This window comes from Mustela nigripes, chromosome 7, assembly GCF_022355385.1.
Source record: "Mustela nigripes isolate SB6536 chromosome 7, MUSNIG.SB6536, whole genome shotgun sequence".
Lineage (NCBI taxonomy): Eukaryota > Metazoa > Chordata > Mammalia > Carnivora > Mustelidae > Mustela > Mustela nigripes.
The window spans coordinates 57,794,066-57,811,549 of record NC_081563.1 but is presented as its reverse complement, the minus strand read 5'-3'; the positions used below and the strand labels follow the sequence as shown (position 1 = coordinate 57,811,549).

Here is a 17,484-nt window from a genome sequence, read left to right as displayed (position 1 = left end):
CACAACGCCTGCAGGACTGGGGGACCTGTAGGAGTGGGAGGGGCAGGCTCTCTCACACGGCTGCCTCATGGCTCTGTCCACAGCAGGCCCAAGTCTCCTCATCATCACAGGTAGCATCATCATGGGACAGTAGGGAACAAAATTCATCACCACAACGCCTGCAGGACTGGGGGACCTGTAGGAGTGGGAGGGGCAGGCTCTCTCACACGGCTGCCTCATGGCTCTGTCCACAGCAGGCCCAAGTCTCCTCATCATCACAGGTAGCATCATCATGGGACAGTAGGGAACAAAATTCATCACCCCAAAATGTGTCTCTTCGGTACGTAGATTATTGTAGGCTGATTATTTTTAAGAAACAGAAGGCTCAGGAAGAACCTTCAACCTTCCCCTCATGGTTTACAACAATTTAGATAGACAACTTCCTCCAGCAAGGGAGCTATCACCATAGGTAACCACAGCATAATATGGACTACGGGTGGCTGAATTGTCTTTCTTCCCTTTATAGTCCCAGATCCCTCCCCACTTCTCCTTAACTCTGGGTGTCCTATAATCCTCAATTGCCTGATTTCTTGTGGGCCTCATTTTCCTATGGAGACTCTTAGTATGTACTTAAATTTGATTTTCTTCTGCTAATCTATCTCATGTCAATTTAATTCATAGCCCAGCCGCCCCCCCCAAAAAAAATCCCTTGAAAGATAGAGAAAATTTTTTCTTCCGCAACAGGGCCAAGATGAAAATATATCACTAAAAATGTCTTCTATCCAGGCAATCAACCATCGATCAACCATCAATTGATTAACCAATCAATCAACTATCATTATTTGAGCATTTCCTGTCACTTCTCTGTTGTGCCCTCAATGCCTGGAAGATGAGCTGAGTACTTATTTTTTATTGCGGTAAAATATGTATAACATAAAACTTACTATTTTGACCATTTTTTAACTGTACAATCCAGTGGCATGAAGTACATTCACACTGTTGTACAACTAGCCCCACCATCCATCTTTGGAACCTCTTTATCATCCCATATACTGAAAGTCTATACATAAGTCTCCATTCTGTACCCACCCCCAGGCCCTGTCAACCACTATTCTATGTTCCATCTATACAAACCGCCTATTCTAGGAGTCTTGTATAAATGGAATCATATGGTATTTGTTCTTTTGTATCTGGCTTATTTCACTTAGAATATCTTTAAGGCTCATCCCTGTGGATATGCATCAGAATGTCATTCTCTTTCAAGGTCAAATAATATTCCATTGTGTGTATAGACCATGCTTTGTTTAGCCCATGAATGGACATTTGGGTTGTTGCCACCTTTTGGCTATTATGAATAATGCTACTATGAACATGGATGTTGAGTCCCTACTTTCAGTTCCTTTGGTGGCAAAGTCCATCTTCAGAAAGAGAACAAGGAGAAGATTGAGAATGCAATCTCGGGGCACAGAAGACACTACAGCAGCATTTTCTTACCTTTTCCATTCCACCATCCAAAGTCCATCTTTGAGAAAGCCAGCAAGCCCCTTGTCTCCTGTCTTCCTCCCTCATCCATCTGCTCGTACTGCCTATTGTCATGAGGTCATTCCCACAGGCACCTCTAGTCCCAGATCCATCATCAAGGACAATGGGCAGCCTTAAGGTTGATTGTTAGTTCTCATATCTTTCAGAGTTGAGCATTATTAAAATAAAACCAATGGTATCTTTTAGCATGGTTTCAATGTGTGTTTGTAGTAAAGGACTCATTTCCCACCAGGAGCAGAGAATGGAAAGACATGGTGTGTGGCATATCACTAGCAGATTTTTGGTTGGGAATGGGTACATGGTCTCAGTTAGCTCAGGCTGAAGGGAATGAATTTTATTTCATGGCTGGGCATGGTTCTATTTTTGCTTCGGTGTTTTGTTCTCTAGAAGTGTCCCACTTGAGGCCAATTGAAAGGAAGCTGGGCTATGGATGCAGCTGACATCTAGGAAAGAAGGCAGAACTGAGAGAATAGCAGAATATGGTTCTAGCACCCTGATCATGCAATGCCTGAAGCCTGAACTACCCCAGTTACCTCTGAAGAAGCTAATAAATCACCTTGTATTTCAAGCCAATTTTGGCAGGGCTTTCTAACGTTGGGGCCAAAAACATTCTAACAGATGCAGTCTGCATGGTGTTAGGATTTTGGTTTTAACCCGAAGAAGAGTGAAATATGTTTTGAGGTTTCTGCACAGAGAACCCAGGGAGAGGGCTCAGTCAGATCTGCACTTCAAAGCATCTCTTTGGAAACGGTTAGTAGGAGTTGGAGCGGTTACAGTTAGGGGCCTTATTGTGTTAGTCCAGTCCTAGTAAAAGCTTATAGAGGAGAGAAGAAGAGATCTGGAAGATTTTTTTTAAAAATATTTTATTTATTTATTTGAGAGAGAGAGAATGAGTGTGAGCAAGAGAGAGCATGAGAGGGAGGAGGGTCAGAGGGAGAAGCAGACTCCCAGCTGATCAGCGAGCCCGATGCAGGGCTCGATCCTGGGTTTCCAGGATCATGACCCGAGATGAAGGCAGTTGCCAAGCGACAGCCACCCAGGTGCCTGAGATCTGGGAGATTTTAAGGAAGTTGGGTGACTTTGGCAGAAGTCAGTAAGGTAGTAAGGTTGACAAGACTTGGTGATGGTTTGAGGGGATAGGATGGCGGTGTCAGGGGTGACCTCTCTGTTTGTGACTTGCTCAGCTGGATGGATAGGGCTGCGACCCTCATGACAGAATTGTTGTTGAGGAAAAAAGATTGAACACTGACAGTGTCAGGTTGCTGGAGAAACTGGACTTCAGCGGGAGAAGCAAGAGCCAACGTTAGCTTAGCGCTAGCCGTGAACGGAGTATGCTTTACCTGTATAAACTCATGAGTACAATGGCCTCGTTGCCACTTTACAGATGAGGAAATTGAGGCATGGGGAGATTTAGTAACTTCTCTCAGGCCTATACAATCAGCTAGGAAATGAGATTTGAACTCAAGCAGTTTGTCCCCATGAATTTCCCAAGGAATATATGCGCCAAGAAGGTTCAGATGAGAAACAGCAGATAATACAGTACTGTTTTCTGGGGCCTGAGACCCCACCTCCAATGCAGAGCACTCTAGGAAGCTGGATTTTAATTCCTGGCCCAGCTCCCCTTTCCTAAATCAGTTAACACCTTGATGGCTTCTGACTAAGCAGTCTGTATCCATATCCCAGCCCCAGCCCCCTTCACAGAGCCACCTCGGGAGGCTACTTGCTTCCTCTGTGCCTGGAGCTGATCTGTCCCTGCTGCCCAGGGAACACATCTTCAGACTGCTGCTGTCAGCAGGGAGGAAGGGTGCCAGGCAGAAGGAAGGCATGGGTGAGCCCTCAGAGGGCCAGCCTACCCTGCGGTCACCCAGAAAGGCAGAAAAGAGAGAGCCATCCTGGGTGCTCCAGGTCCTTGGAAAGCACCGCCTTTCGAAGTTTGTGCGCTGGAGTCGATCCGTTCTCGGCACCTATAGGGATGTACGTCTTCATCGTGGCTTCTCTTGTTAACACTCAGTGCCAGGCAATGTCCTCAACAGCAGCCTTCCGGTAACACAGAGTGGTTTCCTGAGCCCTGTCCTAGGGCATCCCTCGGTGGAGAGGACTGCTGGGCACTGAGACTACTGAATGGGGGGGGGGGGGGGGGGAGCTGGACACAGCTCTGCACAGGACCATTTCATCGTCTTCTTCATCACCGTCATCATAGTGTTTCAGTTTATTAAGTGAATCTACTGAACTTACCATTTAATATCGTAACCCCAAATGTCAGATGGGGGCTCCCTTTCCCTTGAGATCTATATGATAGGTACACTGATAGCCCCCCAAACACATAGACACTAAATTCCCAAGTCAGTGGCTATCTAAAAGACACACCCTCCATCCCATTTCTACTAAATTGGTAGCAAGGAAGAGGTTTTTGTTTCTCATAGACTTTTCTGCCCCATGGGCAGCGCCTCCTTCTCCTCTTCCTTCTTCTTCTTCTCCTCCTCCCCCTTCTTTTTCTTTTACGATATGCTTCCATTATATGTATTTTTTTTATTAGTTTCAGAGCAGAATTTAGTGATTCATCAAAATGCATAGAACACCCAGTGCTCATTACATCAAGTGCCCTCCTTAATGCCCACCACCCTGCTACCCCATCCCCGACACACCTCCCCTCCTGCAACCCTCAGTTTGTTTCCTAGAGTTCAGGGTCTCTTAGAGTTTGCCCCCTTCTCCAATTTCACTTTGTCTTTCTCTGACTGGTTTATTTCGATTAGCATAATACCCTCTCGTTCCATCCGTGTTATTGCAAATGGCAAGATTTCATTCTCTTTTTCTTAAGATTTTATTTATTCATTTGCAAGAAAGAGAGAGAGAGAGAGTGAACGAGAGAGGGGAGGAGCATGAGTGGAAGGGAGGGACAGATGGAGAGAGAGAAGCAGACTTCCTGCTGAGCGGGGAGCCTGATACAGGGGTTTATCCCAGGACCTTGGGATCATGACCTGAGCTGAAGACAGATGCTTAACTGATTGAGCCACGAAGGAGCCCCAATATTTCATTCTTTTTGATGGCTGAGTCGTATTCCATTCTCTGTGTGTGTGTGTGTGTGTGTGTGTGTACCACATCTTCTTTATGCATTTATCTGTTGATAAACATCCGTGTTCTTTTATTTTTTTTTTTTTAAGATTTTATTAATTTGACTGACAGAGGCAGAGAGGCAGGCAGAGAGAGAGAGAGGAGAAAGCAGGCTCCCCGCTGAGCAGGGAGCCCGATGTGGGGCTTGATTCCAGGACCCTGAGATCATGACCTGAGCTGAAAACAGAGGCTTTAACCCACTTAGTCACCCAGGTGCCCCGACATCCATGTTCTTTCCGTAGTTTGGCTATTGTGGACGTTGCTGCCATAAGCATTGGGGTACAGGTGCCCCTTCAAATCACTATGTTTGCATCCTTTGGATAAATTCCTAGTAGTGCAATTGCTGAGTCATAGGGTAGTTCTATTTTTAACTTTTTGAGGAAGCTCTTACTGTTTTCCAGAGTGGCTGCACCAGTTTGCATTCCCAACAACAGTGTAAAGGGGTTCCCCTTTCTCTACATCCTCACCAACCCCTGTTGTTTCCTGAGTTGTTAATTTTCCCATGGGCCCCCACTTCTAAGAGTGGTTTCATTTGTTCTGTCAAGTCATGGCTGATATAGAACTCAGTGCTGCATTGGTTTCCACAGAAGTGCCCCTCACACAGACAGCCCTGGGGAGGTAGACTCTGCTCTGACCACACTGCCTTATTCTCCCCTCTGCAGTCCTCACTGCTGGGGACCTTGTGAAACTGATCAGAGTCCCTGCTTGTTCTGCGGCAGGCCAGCCACAAGCCACAAGCCAGAAAAATCCACAGTGTCTTCAGGGAGGACACTAGGCTTAAGAGACACTGATTCATTGATGGCTCTTCTGCATAAGAGAGACTGGAAATTATGTCATTAGCAAATAGTCCAGTTGAGCGTTTCCTAGGTACTGGGGCCCACAAAGCGGTGTGGTCCCTCTGCCCTGAGGGCTCACCATAGAGGGAAGAACAGCACACACTGCTAATGGCCAAGCAGTAGACAAAGGCAGGTATTGCTGAATATGCACAAAGGGATCCCAAAAGGAAGAGTCTCTTTTGGGATGGCAAGGTGGGTCGGGAAGGCTTCACAGAAGACGTGACACTTGAGTGGGTAAAACCAGAGAGTCGTGGAAGTGCCTGGCCCCCTCTGAGAGTAGGGAGTGGTCAGCACAGGACATGTGCTAAGTGCTGGGACTGGGTGGGGGGAGGGTCCAGGCTATGCTGAATGTGTCATCCCTCACCCAGAGGCTGTAGGGAATGGCTGGGTACCCAGCAAGGATTTAGCTTGACTCCTTGTGTCCATTCCTCCTTCTTCCACACCAGGGAGCAGCAGGGAGTGGGGCTGGTGAACATGCTCAAGATGTTTGCTTCCTTTAATCAGCCCTCCTGCACGACGCTGACATTCTGGCTCCCTGGAGTCTAAGAAGAAAGAAAAGAGTGGATTGAAAATGAGAAAATAGTCGTATGGAGGAGTAAAAAGCAGCTAGAAGTACAACACTCATTTGGAAATGGAATGACACATGAGATAAAAATCCTAAATAAATATCTTGCATGGTACTAATTGCATTTTAAAAGCTGCCACCAGAGAACAGATAAAACGATGTTGTATTTCATTAGTGGCTCCTTTAATTCTATGGTATTTGCCAGCAAGCCCTATTAAAGCACTCTGTAATTAAAGACCAGTTCTGGGTCCTGTAATTTAGAACATTATCAAAATATGGCAAGTGGCTGGAGGTGAAGAGATGGAAACAAACACACTTTCATGAGGTCCTTGTAGATCACACAGCATGTGAATTTTAAAAGCTCAGCTATTGTACCACCCCTGCCAGAAGGGTCAGTTTACATCACTGTTTTTCATTTGATGGGCGATCAGTTATATTTTTATGATCCTACAGGAATGTGGATGGAGAAGTAAATGGGTTCTTTTTTTAAATGATTTTTTAATTGAGATATAATTCTTATAATATGAAATTACCACTTTAAAGTGTACAATTCATGGGTCACCTGGGTGGCTCAGTCAGTAAGCATCTGCCTTCGGCTCAGGTCATGATTCCGGGGTCCTGGGATTGAGCCTCAAAGTGGGCTCCCTGCTCAGTGGGGAGCTGCTTCTCCCTCTCCCTATACCCCTCCTCCTGACTGTGTTCTCTCTCTGTCTCTCTCTTTCAAATATACAAAATTAAAAAAAAAAAAAAGTGTAGGGGTGCCAGGGTGGCTCAGTGGGTTAAAGCCTCTGCCTTTAGCTTGGGTCATAATCCCAGGATCCTGGGATCAAGCCCCACATCAGGCTCTCTGCTCAGCAGGGAACCTGCTTCCCCTCCTCTCTCTACCTGACTCTCTGCCTTCTTGTGATCTCTGTCAAATAGATAAATAAAACTTAACCAAAAAAAAGCATACAATTCAGGGGTTTTAGTGTATTCAAAATGTTGTACAGACATTACCACTATCTAATTCCAAAATATTTTCACCACCCCTACAAGAAACCTAATACCTGTTAGCAACTGCTCCCCATTTCCACCCACCCAGCCCCTGGGCAAGCATGAATCTAGTTCCCTAGAAGGAACTTCTATCAGTTCTTTGTGCATCATTCCAGAAATACTGCATCACAGAGGTTCTCAAACTTCCCTATAGATAAGAATCAGCTAGAGGGCTTATTAAATCAAAGAATGCTGACCAACCCCTGGAGATTCTTCTCTGATTCAGAGGTTCTGGATTTGACATTTCTTATGAGTCCCCAGGTAATGCAGATTCTGCATTCAGGGGCCGTACTCTGAGAATGACTGTTCCAGAGTATTCATAGGAACTCTTTCCATATGTAGCCCCCCTTTCTGAAGTCACTTAGTATCTGTTGCTGACAATGGAAATGTCCCTAAGACACCATTGATATGGCACAATCCCTGCCCCAGTGCCTTCTCTATGCTGCTTTCTTTGCCTAAGATACCTTCATACCTGACCTCCACACATCCGAAGCCCAGCTCAAAGGCCATCTCCTCCAGGCAGTCTTCCATGGTGCTTTCCCTATATGGAAGAAATTGTCTACTCCTTTAAACTCCCATAGGAATGTTTCTCTGTATCCTTCTAAGGGCACCTATTATTTACTAGAACAGAATGCTAAATGGGGCTCTTTCTGCTTTGTTTTTCATAATTTTTGTTGAAGAGAGATTCTAAAGTGGGTTTAAGATATCTTCAAATGCAGAATATAGGTTTCAAGACCTTTGGAGTTCCCCCGAAAGGTTTCCTGGGACAAAGCAGTCCTCTAAGCTTAGAGTGGGGGAAGGTGAGATCATATGAGGGGTTGTCACCTCCTTCCCCTGAGCTCAGAGAGACTGGACTTCAGTGGCTGCTTGAGAGCTCTAGGTGTGCTCTCAACAGTTGGGAGCCTCTGTGGCCTGGAGCCAGACTCAGGCCTGTCTGAGAGAGCGGAGGTGGCCTGGACTGAGCAAGGAGGGTCAGTGTTTCTTCTAGACCAGGGAAAGTCTCCAGGGCAGCCAATGCGGCAACATCTGAAATCCTACCCAATGTGGCTGGGGTAGTAGGAGGCTGCGAGGGAGGTGAACCAGATTCCAGGCCTACACTGTGACAGACTCCTGGGAACTACAGAGACACCCCCAGTTTGGGGGATCGCTGAGTAACACAGGTGAACCCGAGAGTCACCTTTAGGAACCTTCCACCCAGAGGAAGCCGATGTTTGCCATGAGGGCACCACCTCGGATTTTGCTCTTTCTCCCGGCGGCCAGGGACCTCATCAGCCGGATCGTGGGAAGAGTGGGTGGGGAGAGCGAAAAGCTTCCCCCTGCCCCCATCACCCGTCTCCGGCAGCCAGGGAGATGAAGAAAATGTAAGCCAAAGTTTGGGTTATTATATAGGACTGGACATGCCACAGACAGGAAACTGTGGTTGTGCCTGAAAGGGGCCATTTCCTGAGAGCAGCCAGTCTGTAGTCCCGCTGGGGTTTTCGTTCCTCCGACGGTTTACTCATGCTGGTGTAAAAGGCAAGGCACGGGCACCTGGGTGGCTCAGTGGGTTAAAGCCTCTGCCTTCAGCTCAGATCATGATCCCAGAGTCCTGGCATCGAGTCCCGCATTGGGCTCGCTGCTCAGCAGGGAGCCTGCTTCCTCCTCTCTCTCTCTCTCTCTTTCTGCCTGCCTCCCTGCCTACTTGATAAATAAATAAATAAAAATCTTAAAAAAAAAAAAAAAAAAAAAGGCAAGGCACACATGCGCACACGGACGCGCGAGTGCGCGCCCACGCTCTCACGCACGCTCACGCAGACGTGCGCGCGCGCCCTGTGCAATCTCTCTCCCTCGCTCCCTGTCTTACCACTACGTTGCAGCTCCTTGGTGTCCCGCCCGACGCCTGGCGCACACTAGGTACGAACTCACTTCTTCCGTTCTTCTTGCGGTCAGTGCTTACTGGGAACCCACGCTCCATGCCGGCACCGGGAGGGAAACGAAATGGATGTGCCTCTTGTCTCTCAGGATCCTGGCTGTCTGCGGGGGGTGGGGGGTGAGAGAAGCTTCTGGAGAAGGGAAGCGCTAATTCAGATCGGGGCCAAGCGGGGAATACGAATGGGGGCAGTGGGCCCGGATGCGACCACAGGGACGCGGGCGACTGTGGCAGAGCAGGACACGCACCGGGACCCTCAGCAGCCAGCAGCTGCTCTGAGAATCCACGCCCACCGCTGCCATATAGCGCATTTGTTGCGAAGGAGTAAGAAATCTAGATTTTTGTGTGAAAGGCCCCCCCAGCAAAACACATCTGTGGACTGGTTCAGTCCAAGGTCGCTGCTTGGGGCCCTTGTGCCGGTGTTGGCTCTCTCGCCGCTAGTCTCCTGTACAAAGAGGGCCTGCCAGTAATTAAGAGACGCGTGCTGCTTCTTCAGGAATTAATTAGGGTTTGAAGAAGTTTATACAAAGAACTTAGCTGTATTAAGATACTCCTTTGGCCCAAAGAATAAATATTTTTAAAATCCCAACCCAAAGTGCTTAATCTGCTAAAACGGGCAACAAATAGAATGAAGGCTGAAAAGAACTGGCTTCCCGTTTCAGAAGAGCCCCTGTGACCTCTGCAATCTGATTACAGTGAAGTGGACATTCCTGCCGGGAAAGTGACAAGAAGCCCCAGAAAAACCAAGCCCCATTTGGAGGGGAGCTAGGAGGTTACTTTAACTGCAATTTCATGACCTTGAAAATGACTCCATCCATTGGAGACCTAGTGACAGCTTCTGGAGCTGATTTATTTTTTCTTCTGGAGCTGTCCTTTGCTCCCCACACTGACACTGCCGGGATCACAGGGCCCACGAGCCAGGCTGTAAGTGGAGCTGGAGAAGTTCTGGGAGACAACAGAGGATATGGCAGGCAGCCCAGCACAAACAGCTACCTGGTATGCCTTCTCTCCAAGTTCTGCATCCTGTTCTGGGGACAGACCCAGGGGTGGCCCTCTATACAAGTAGGACAGATAACTCCTCAGGTGGCTTTCTTCCCCCCCCCCCCCTCTACCTCCCCTCTAGCTACCACTAACTTGTTCTCCGTCTCTAAAAGTCTTTTCCTGGAGTGCCTGGCTGGCTCAGTTGGAAGAACATGGGACTCTTGAGTTCGTGGCCATGCGTCGTCGGAGCCCCACCCACGTTGGGTGTGGAGATATTGAAATAAATAAATACAATTTAATTAAAAGAGTTTGGTTTTTTTTTTTTTTTTTGGTCTTCTTTTTCCTTCATGTGTTTTGTTCCTAAAATTCCACAGTGTATGGTATTTGTCTTTCTCTGTCAGACATTTCAGTTAGCATTATACCGTCAAGGTGCATCCATGTTGTTGCAAATCACAAGAACTCATTTTTTTTTTTAAAGATAGATTTATTTATTTACTTATTTGACAGAAAGACAGGGGGAGAGGGAACACAAGCAGGAGGCGTGGGAGAGGGAGAACTTCCCACTGAGTGGGGAGCCTGACATGGGGTTCAATCCCAGGACCCCAGGATCACAACCTGAGCCGAAGGCAGATGCTTAACTGAGCCACCCAGGCGCTGGAGGAGTATTCATATATATGTGTCTGTAATATTCACTTGTATGTGTATATATCTCCAACACTTGCGTTGCTTCTATACTTAGCTATTTTAAGTAATGCTGCAGTAAACACAGGGGTATATAGATCCTTTCCGAATTAGTGTTTTTGTTTTATCTGGATAAATACCCAGTACTAGAATTACTGGTTCATTTGGTAACTCTATTTTTAATTTTTTGAGGAACCTCCATACTGTTTTCCGCAGTGGCTTCACCAATTCACATCCTCATCAACAGAGCACAAGGGCTCCATTCTCTCCACATCCTCACCAAAAGATTTATTTTTACCATTAGTAGTGTTCCTCTGCCTTTATTAGCAGGAAATCATCTGCCTCTTGAGAAGTACCCTTAAACTTTCTAAGAATCCTACATTCTCTGCAAAGAGGCCAGTAGTGTTATCAACACGGTTGTTTTCAGCTGCTGCCACAAGGTGTCGCTGTTGAAATACTGGTTTTGCACAGGTCAGCACACACTACCCATACTTTGGTGATGCCCTTGCGGGTACAGGTCCTTGCTAGCCCACAATGCCATGACTGAAGGTAGCAATGCTTTTAACTAATATGCATATGTATTCCCAAAGCCTGACACTTTGCCAAGATGGCTGCTTCTGGATTGCCTTTATGCAACTTGTATGGAGGTCACCATCCCAGATTCCCCATAACCTCCTGAAAACTTCGCCCTTTGTGGCCCTGCGTGTCCTTTCCTGGTATCAGACTGGGTCAGTGACATCCCGGCATTTTTTTGCATGTTTAAATCTCAGAAGGCTTAAGGGGACTTAATTCCTTTTCTCTTTTAAATTTCTGAAATGGTTCTGCAAATGTATCACTCCTTCAGAACTCAGCATATCAAGGGAGCTTAGTGGGAGATCACCTTGCTAAGCCAAGCAAAAAGTCCTCTTGCACCTTTTAATTGTCAAAGATAAAGATCCCGTGCCTAGACCATGCATGGGAAGGGGAGGTCAAAGGGACCAGGCCAAACTACAAGAGGTACAGTTGTCCAGATATGCTGAGCCAACAAACAGATTCAAAAGCCCGCTGAGAGAGATGGAAAGGAATGAGATGAGGGTATCAGTGGTGTCAATGATAAAAAGGCAATGAAGTTGGCAGCCAAGAGTGAGTGGGAGGAGGGCTGAGAGGACCAGATGGGACACAGAGAGGGTACCCCTTTCAAATTCTGATCTGACCTTCCAATTCCTGAACTTCCAATTCTTCAGGTATGTGGGTGATTGGGGGGTGCTTTCCCAGAATGGGGTAGCTTTATAAAGGAGTCATAGTAGGACAAAAGAGTAAAAAAAAAAGTCTTACATACAGTAATTCCTTTCTGCTTATGTCTGTTCGTACTTAAAGTGTTTACAAGGTAACACATGCTTGAAGAGCCAGATAAAATTTGTGAAAACAGAACATTTGATATCAATGCAAAGCACATGTTAAGATTAATCTGGACTGTTAAAAAAAAAAAAAGATTAATCTGGACTGTGACTTATGCAAGCGACTACCCTCTGTTCCTAATTTATAAAGTGGGAATAATAACGCTACATTTAGTTTCAGTAAGGTTGGTTGAAAGTAGCAGAAAACCCTATCCAAACTGGCTTTGACAGTAAAAGGGAATTTATAGGCTTATGTAATTAACAACAACAAAAAAATCTAGTCATAAGGCTCAGGTGTGGTTGATCAAGGCTCTGGCTCAGTTTTTCTGAGATTTCCTTTGGCTTTGATCATGGTGGCAAATTATTTAGGAATTCAGAGTCACTTTTGTATACTATGCCTTCCAGGGAAGAGTGTTTGCACCCCTTAGTTTCTGGCAAAAGTTCTAAGACTGACTCCAGCTGGATTGGGTTGGTGATGATCGGGGTGATCATCACTGGCCAGGACAGATGGGCATAGGGCAGCCTGGATTAGGTAAGGGACAGGCTTCCCTGGAATCTGCTGGACTTCTCTGAATCAGAGGCCGAGGGGAAAAATACAAGCATGGGGAGGATGCTGAAGGCATCCTCTGTATCCATGTGCATTGCTTTTATCCAGCTCCCTTCCCTCTAGCCGTTATGGCTTTCTGGGGTCCTGATGGGAACTTCAAGAGGCAAAGACAGAGCCAGTTCATTGTAACTAGGGAAATTTGAACACACTCATTAAGGAAAAGGATATTTATAAGTGGTGGCCATGCCATGTCCATACTCATCTCCAAGAAGTGTGTGATCCCCTGGATTGATGTCAGTTATGAAATCCTTTCTCCCGGGCTGTAGTGTATGATTATTTGTGGGTCCCAAGCACTTTTGCCTTTGTGATCCCCTTCATCCACAAAAACTAAATGCTAAAAATTTTATTTTATTACTGAGTTGGTATAAAGATGACCATTATATATCTATATTTTTTAAAGATTTTACTTATCTATTTATTTATTTATATAGGAAAGAGAATGAGAGCATGAGCAATGGGGAGGAGCAGGGAGAGAGAGAGAAGCAGACTACTGAGCACGGAGCCCGATGTGGAACTGAAATGCCAATTGAGTATTACCCCCACCTATATGGAGGGGAGCGGGTGAAGGGGGGGGTGCAAGGCGCCAGCTTTTGCTTTGTCCTCAGCCAGCCTCCTGCTCCTTCAGGACTCGATCCCATGATCTGAGATCACGATCTGAGCTGAAATCAAGAGTCGGACCCTCAACCCACTGAGCCACCCAGGCACCCTAAAGGTGACTATCTTAATATTATATGCTAAAACATTCTGTCCAACTTGAAATTTCCATTTTTTCTCCTAATTTAGAAAAGAAATTAAAGTATTTTCATGGGCCCCTAAGCATGTCACGAGTCCTGGGCACATATCCATTAGGCACTGTACTTATGTGCCTAATGAATAAGTAGGCCCTGACTTTATCCCCAGCACACAACAAGAGAAAAACTTTTGATGTCTACTTTTCCAAGAATTCTGTCTTTTTTTTTTTTTTTTAAAGATTTTATTTATTTATTTGACAGACAGAGATCACAAGCAGGCAGAGAGGCAGGCAGAGAGAGGCAGGAGGAAGCAGACTCCCTGCTGAGCAGAGAGCCCAATGCGGGACTCGATCCCAGGACCCTGAGATCATGACCTGAGCTGAAGGCAGCGGCTTAACCCACTGAGCCACCCAGGCACCCCGAATTCTGTCTTCTTTATGTTGCTCATCTCAGCCTTTCTGGAACTCAGTCTGCCTTCTTGCTTTGAAAATTTCAAGTTGTCTGATGTTTCCATGGCAGGATAGGGAATCCAGATCTTCAGCAGGGCCATAAAATTTTACAGGTAAGATGGAGGCCTGGCAGAAGTGATAATATGGCTCTTAGTGTGGAGGTTATAAAATGCTAGTTTCCATCCTGGGCTCTCTACCTTGCTTTCTCATCATTTACTCTTGGGGAAAACTGTCATTGAAGGACTTCAACTACCTCCATTTCGACCTCAAACTTTGTAATTAAGTTCTTCTTGCCAGTTTATCTCAACTACATGGGCAAAGCATTCCCTGATGGAAACTGAAACTACCCCTCAGGCAATAAGGACTACCCTGAGCCAGCAAGACCCCACCCAAGAAAAACGATCAACTTGACCTTCACTGCCTTCCTACAGTAGCCACTGACCTTTGTCCTGCATTTTGCTTATGTAAACCTAGAAGTGTTTTTGGCATTTTGGAGACAGTCCTTGAGACGCTAGTCAGCTGTCTTGCTATCTTAATAGATCAAAATATCAGCATGCTATAGCTAAAAATCAGTTTATTTCCTTGGGAAGTTGAATTACTTTTAAACTTGGTTAACGGATTCATATATTGTATAAACTAATGAGTAACATTTGATTCCAGTCTATTAACTGTGCTGTTGGACTCACAGAGGAGCTCCTAAATGTGAGGACATATATTTTTCCTTTGGAGGCCAGTGGGCCTAGAAGAAAGTCTGAGTGGTGATGTAAGGACCTATTTTATATTTTTATTTTAGCCAGAGGCTTCCATTGAGGTTAAACAATAACTTTGTTGTTTAACCCTTAAACTGTCCCTGCTCCCCTTCCCCCAGGGGCTTCAAAACAAGTCCCGGAAACCAGCTCCAGGTGTGGAGGCCAAGAAAAATAAGGCTGTACCCACCTCGAGTCTAGCCCTGACATAAATACAGCCATCTTGGCAAAGCAAAAGCTGGCACTTTGCACTGTAAGAGTGGGTTAGCATAAGAATGGCCATCCTGAAGGCCGGGAAGCCATTTTACTGAGTGTCCCTAACAGGCCGACACTGAGATAAGAGGAACTAACTAAAACCTGAAAAAACAATCATATACCACCAGGACGGTTAGGTGGTGGCACCCCAGGGACCAAATGTTAAAGAAAAACAAATAGTTAACTTGCAGAGATCACAATCCTGCAAGACAGGAGTCTCCCTAGGTTTGCAAATGTCTTGGTGATTTACAACAAAAAGGCCATCTTTTCAATGGCCCAATTTCCAGAGACAAATGGTTCAGTACCTCGAGGCCTAAGGTGGCCCTCCTCATCATAAAACTGAAGGAGGCTGAGGCAGAAGGAAATGTAAATAAAGTAAAATTTCTCCTAAACCTAAATCTCTCTTAACTGCCAGGATGGCGTCAGGGTGATGCCAGGGTGGCAAAAGGTTAAACAAAGTTAAACTGTCAAAGTGGGGCGCAAGATATGTATATAGCTATGAAAAAGTGCCTTGAAAATGCTATATAAACCCTTGGCTTTGAGTGCTCGGGGTCCTTGTTGAAACCCGCTGCGCCAGGCAGATACTTGGGCCCCAGCTAGCTGGAAATAAACCTCGCTGTGTGACTTGCATTATCGAGAGTGTTCTCTGTCTAATTGAGGGGTGGTCGACTCCGTACCCTAACAGTGAAAAGCATGCTGTATTAGCTCTGTGGCTCTGGGACAAGTCACTTTGCCTCTCTGAGACTCAGTTCGTATATAAAATGGCAAAGTTGTGGTATATTAATTTCTCTAAAAATCTGGTAATTGATGGTCCTGCTTTAACCTGCCATGGAATTTGGCTCTTCCATGACAAGCCATCTCAAAGTCAGCCTGAGGCCCCCCTAATGAGGGACACTTCTCTGTCCAGTATGATAGATGTTAGCCATAGGGGCCTTCATATATTAAAATTAATTGAAATTAACTAAAATTGAAATCTAGTTTCATGGTTGCAAGTAGCCACATTTCAAGTGATCAATAGCCACACGTGGCTAGTGGCCACAACACGGAGTTAGAATGCACTTCCATCATCACAGAAAGTTCTCTCTGACAGCACTCACTGCTCGAGGTCTTAGCTTTCAGTGTGGTCCACAAGACAGGATTGGTGTCACCTGGGAGCCCTTAGAAATGTAGGATCTTGGATTCCAACCCAGATCTGCTGAATCAGAATGTGAATTTTAACAAGAATCCCACGTGCTGCCTGAATGTGTGAGCTTCAAAAGCGTGACCTTATATAAGGAGCATTCCCCACCAAGTAGCAGGTTACAAGGACAGAGCAGGCTCAGGGCGCTCCTGCAGCCTCTGCAGACAACAGGCTCTTATTAGTTGTGTGGATCTTATCTACTGCATAGGAAAAGCAGAGGTTATTACAAGAAAAAGCAATGATCAGGATGCCTATTAACATAGGAAATGCTCTTTAAATGGCTGTTACATTTGGATTTGATGAGGTTTAATGTTAGTGTAGACTGTGAGGCCAAGAGTGGCTCTTCTCCTAGCCGCCACAGGGTGGCGCTGTGTCACCAACGTCTTTTCCTCTTTGACAGGCTTCCAGCTGTCTCCCCAGCGGGGAAGTCAGAAACTGCCCTGGGACTTCCAGGTCTCTGTTTCGAATTACCAAGCACGACCGGGCAGCTGGGACACCAATCCAACCATTCATCTGACGGATAATGGGAAAACAGGCCTCAGCTTTGTGCCCAGCAGGAATGCAAAAGTAAGATCTGCATGAGGAATTGAATAAGGACTGTGTGAAAGTCTTACTGGAAGCAAGAGGCTTCCGTTGGAAAGGTAGGGGGAGGGAAGATTTAGGATTTTCTAAGTTTCTCAACGATCTGATCTGCGCTTCTCATCACAGTCTCCAGCTATGGCTCTTTGCCAGTCAGGCATGCGTATGTGTGTGTGTGGGGGGTGGGATTGGGTGGTGATCAGGGGTGGAATGGTGGGGGATTTTTTTTTTAAACTGCTGGGCTTCATCTGAAGTTTCCAATTTGGTGGGAGGGCTAGGGTGGCCAGATAATTTGCATTTCAAACCAGTTCCCAGGTGCCCAGGTGATGCTGGGTCTGCTGTTTCAGGCAGTGCTTTTTGAGAACCACTACTCTAAACTTATGAGAAGCTCAGGTGGAACAAATTATAGAATCATGGTTCAAAAGAAGGATGTGACGGGGTGCCTGGGTGGCTCAGTTGGTTAAACAACTGCCTTTGGCCGGGATCCAGTCTTGCATCTAGCTCCCTGCTCAGCAGGGAGTCTGCTTCTCCCTTTTCCATTACCCCTGCTTGTGCTGGCGCGCTCTCTCTCCCTCAAAATAAATAAATAAATAAACAAACAAACAAATAAATAAATAAATAAAAAGGATGTGACCCCAAAGGAATTACTCAGAACCATTCTCCCCCATCCCATTGCCTTCCTCCTTGCCCCACTCCATGATGTCCTCTGCTCTCTCAGAAGAACAATCAGAAAGCTAGTGTGGACCGGTCTGAGGGCTGGGGAGCTATGAGTGAGAGTTCATGTCCCAGTAATAATGCCCATCCTTTCTCGGCAAGGTTCCCCACTCATAGTCTTTGATCTGTTCCAAGGAGGGGATTAAGACTCTCAAAGCTCACTGAGCCCCACTTTGGACACAAAACCTATAGAGACCACTCTCTGTGCCTG

At 46.1% G+C, this 17,484-nt stretch overlaps 1 long non-coding RNA gene across 2 annotated transcripts in view; it reads left to right on the top strand.

Moving 5' to 3' along the window:
* LOC132022536 (uncharacterized) overlaps positions 1-16,655 on the top strand; it is a 23,819-nt gene extending 7,164 nt beyond the window's left edge. The window contains exon 6 of one of the 2 annotated variants that reach the window (XR_009405610.1): positions 16,381-16,655. This is a non-coding gene — a long non-coding RNA (uncharacterized LOC132022536). Of the gene's footprint in view, positions 1-723; positions 1,698-16,380 lie in introns of those variants that run through there. The other variant, XR_009405611.1, reaches the window with a different exon arrangement.
* The last annotated feature ends 829 nt before the right edge of the window (positions 16,656-17,484 follow it).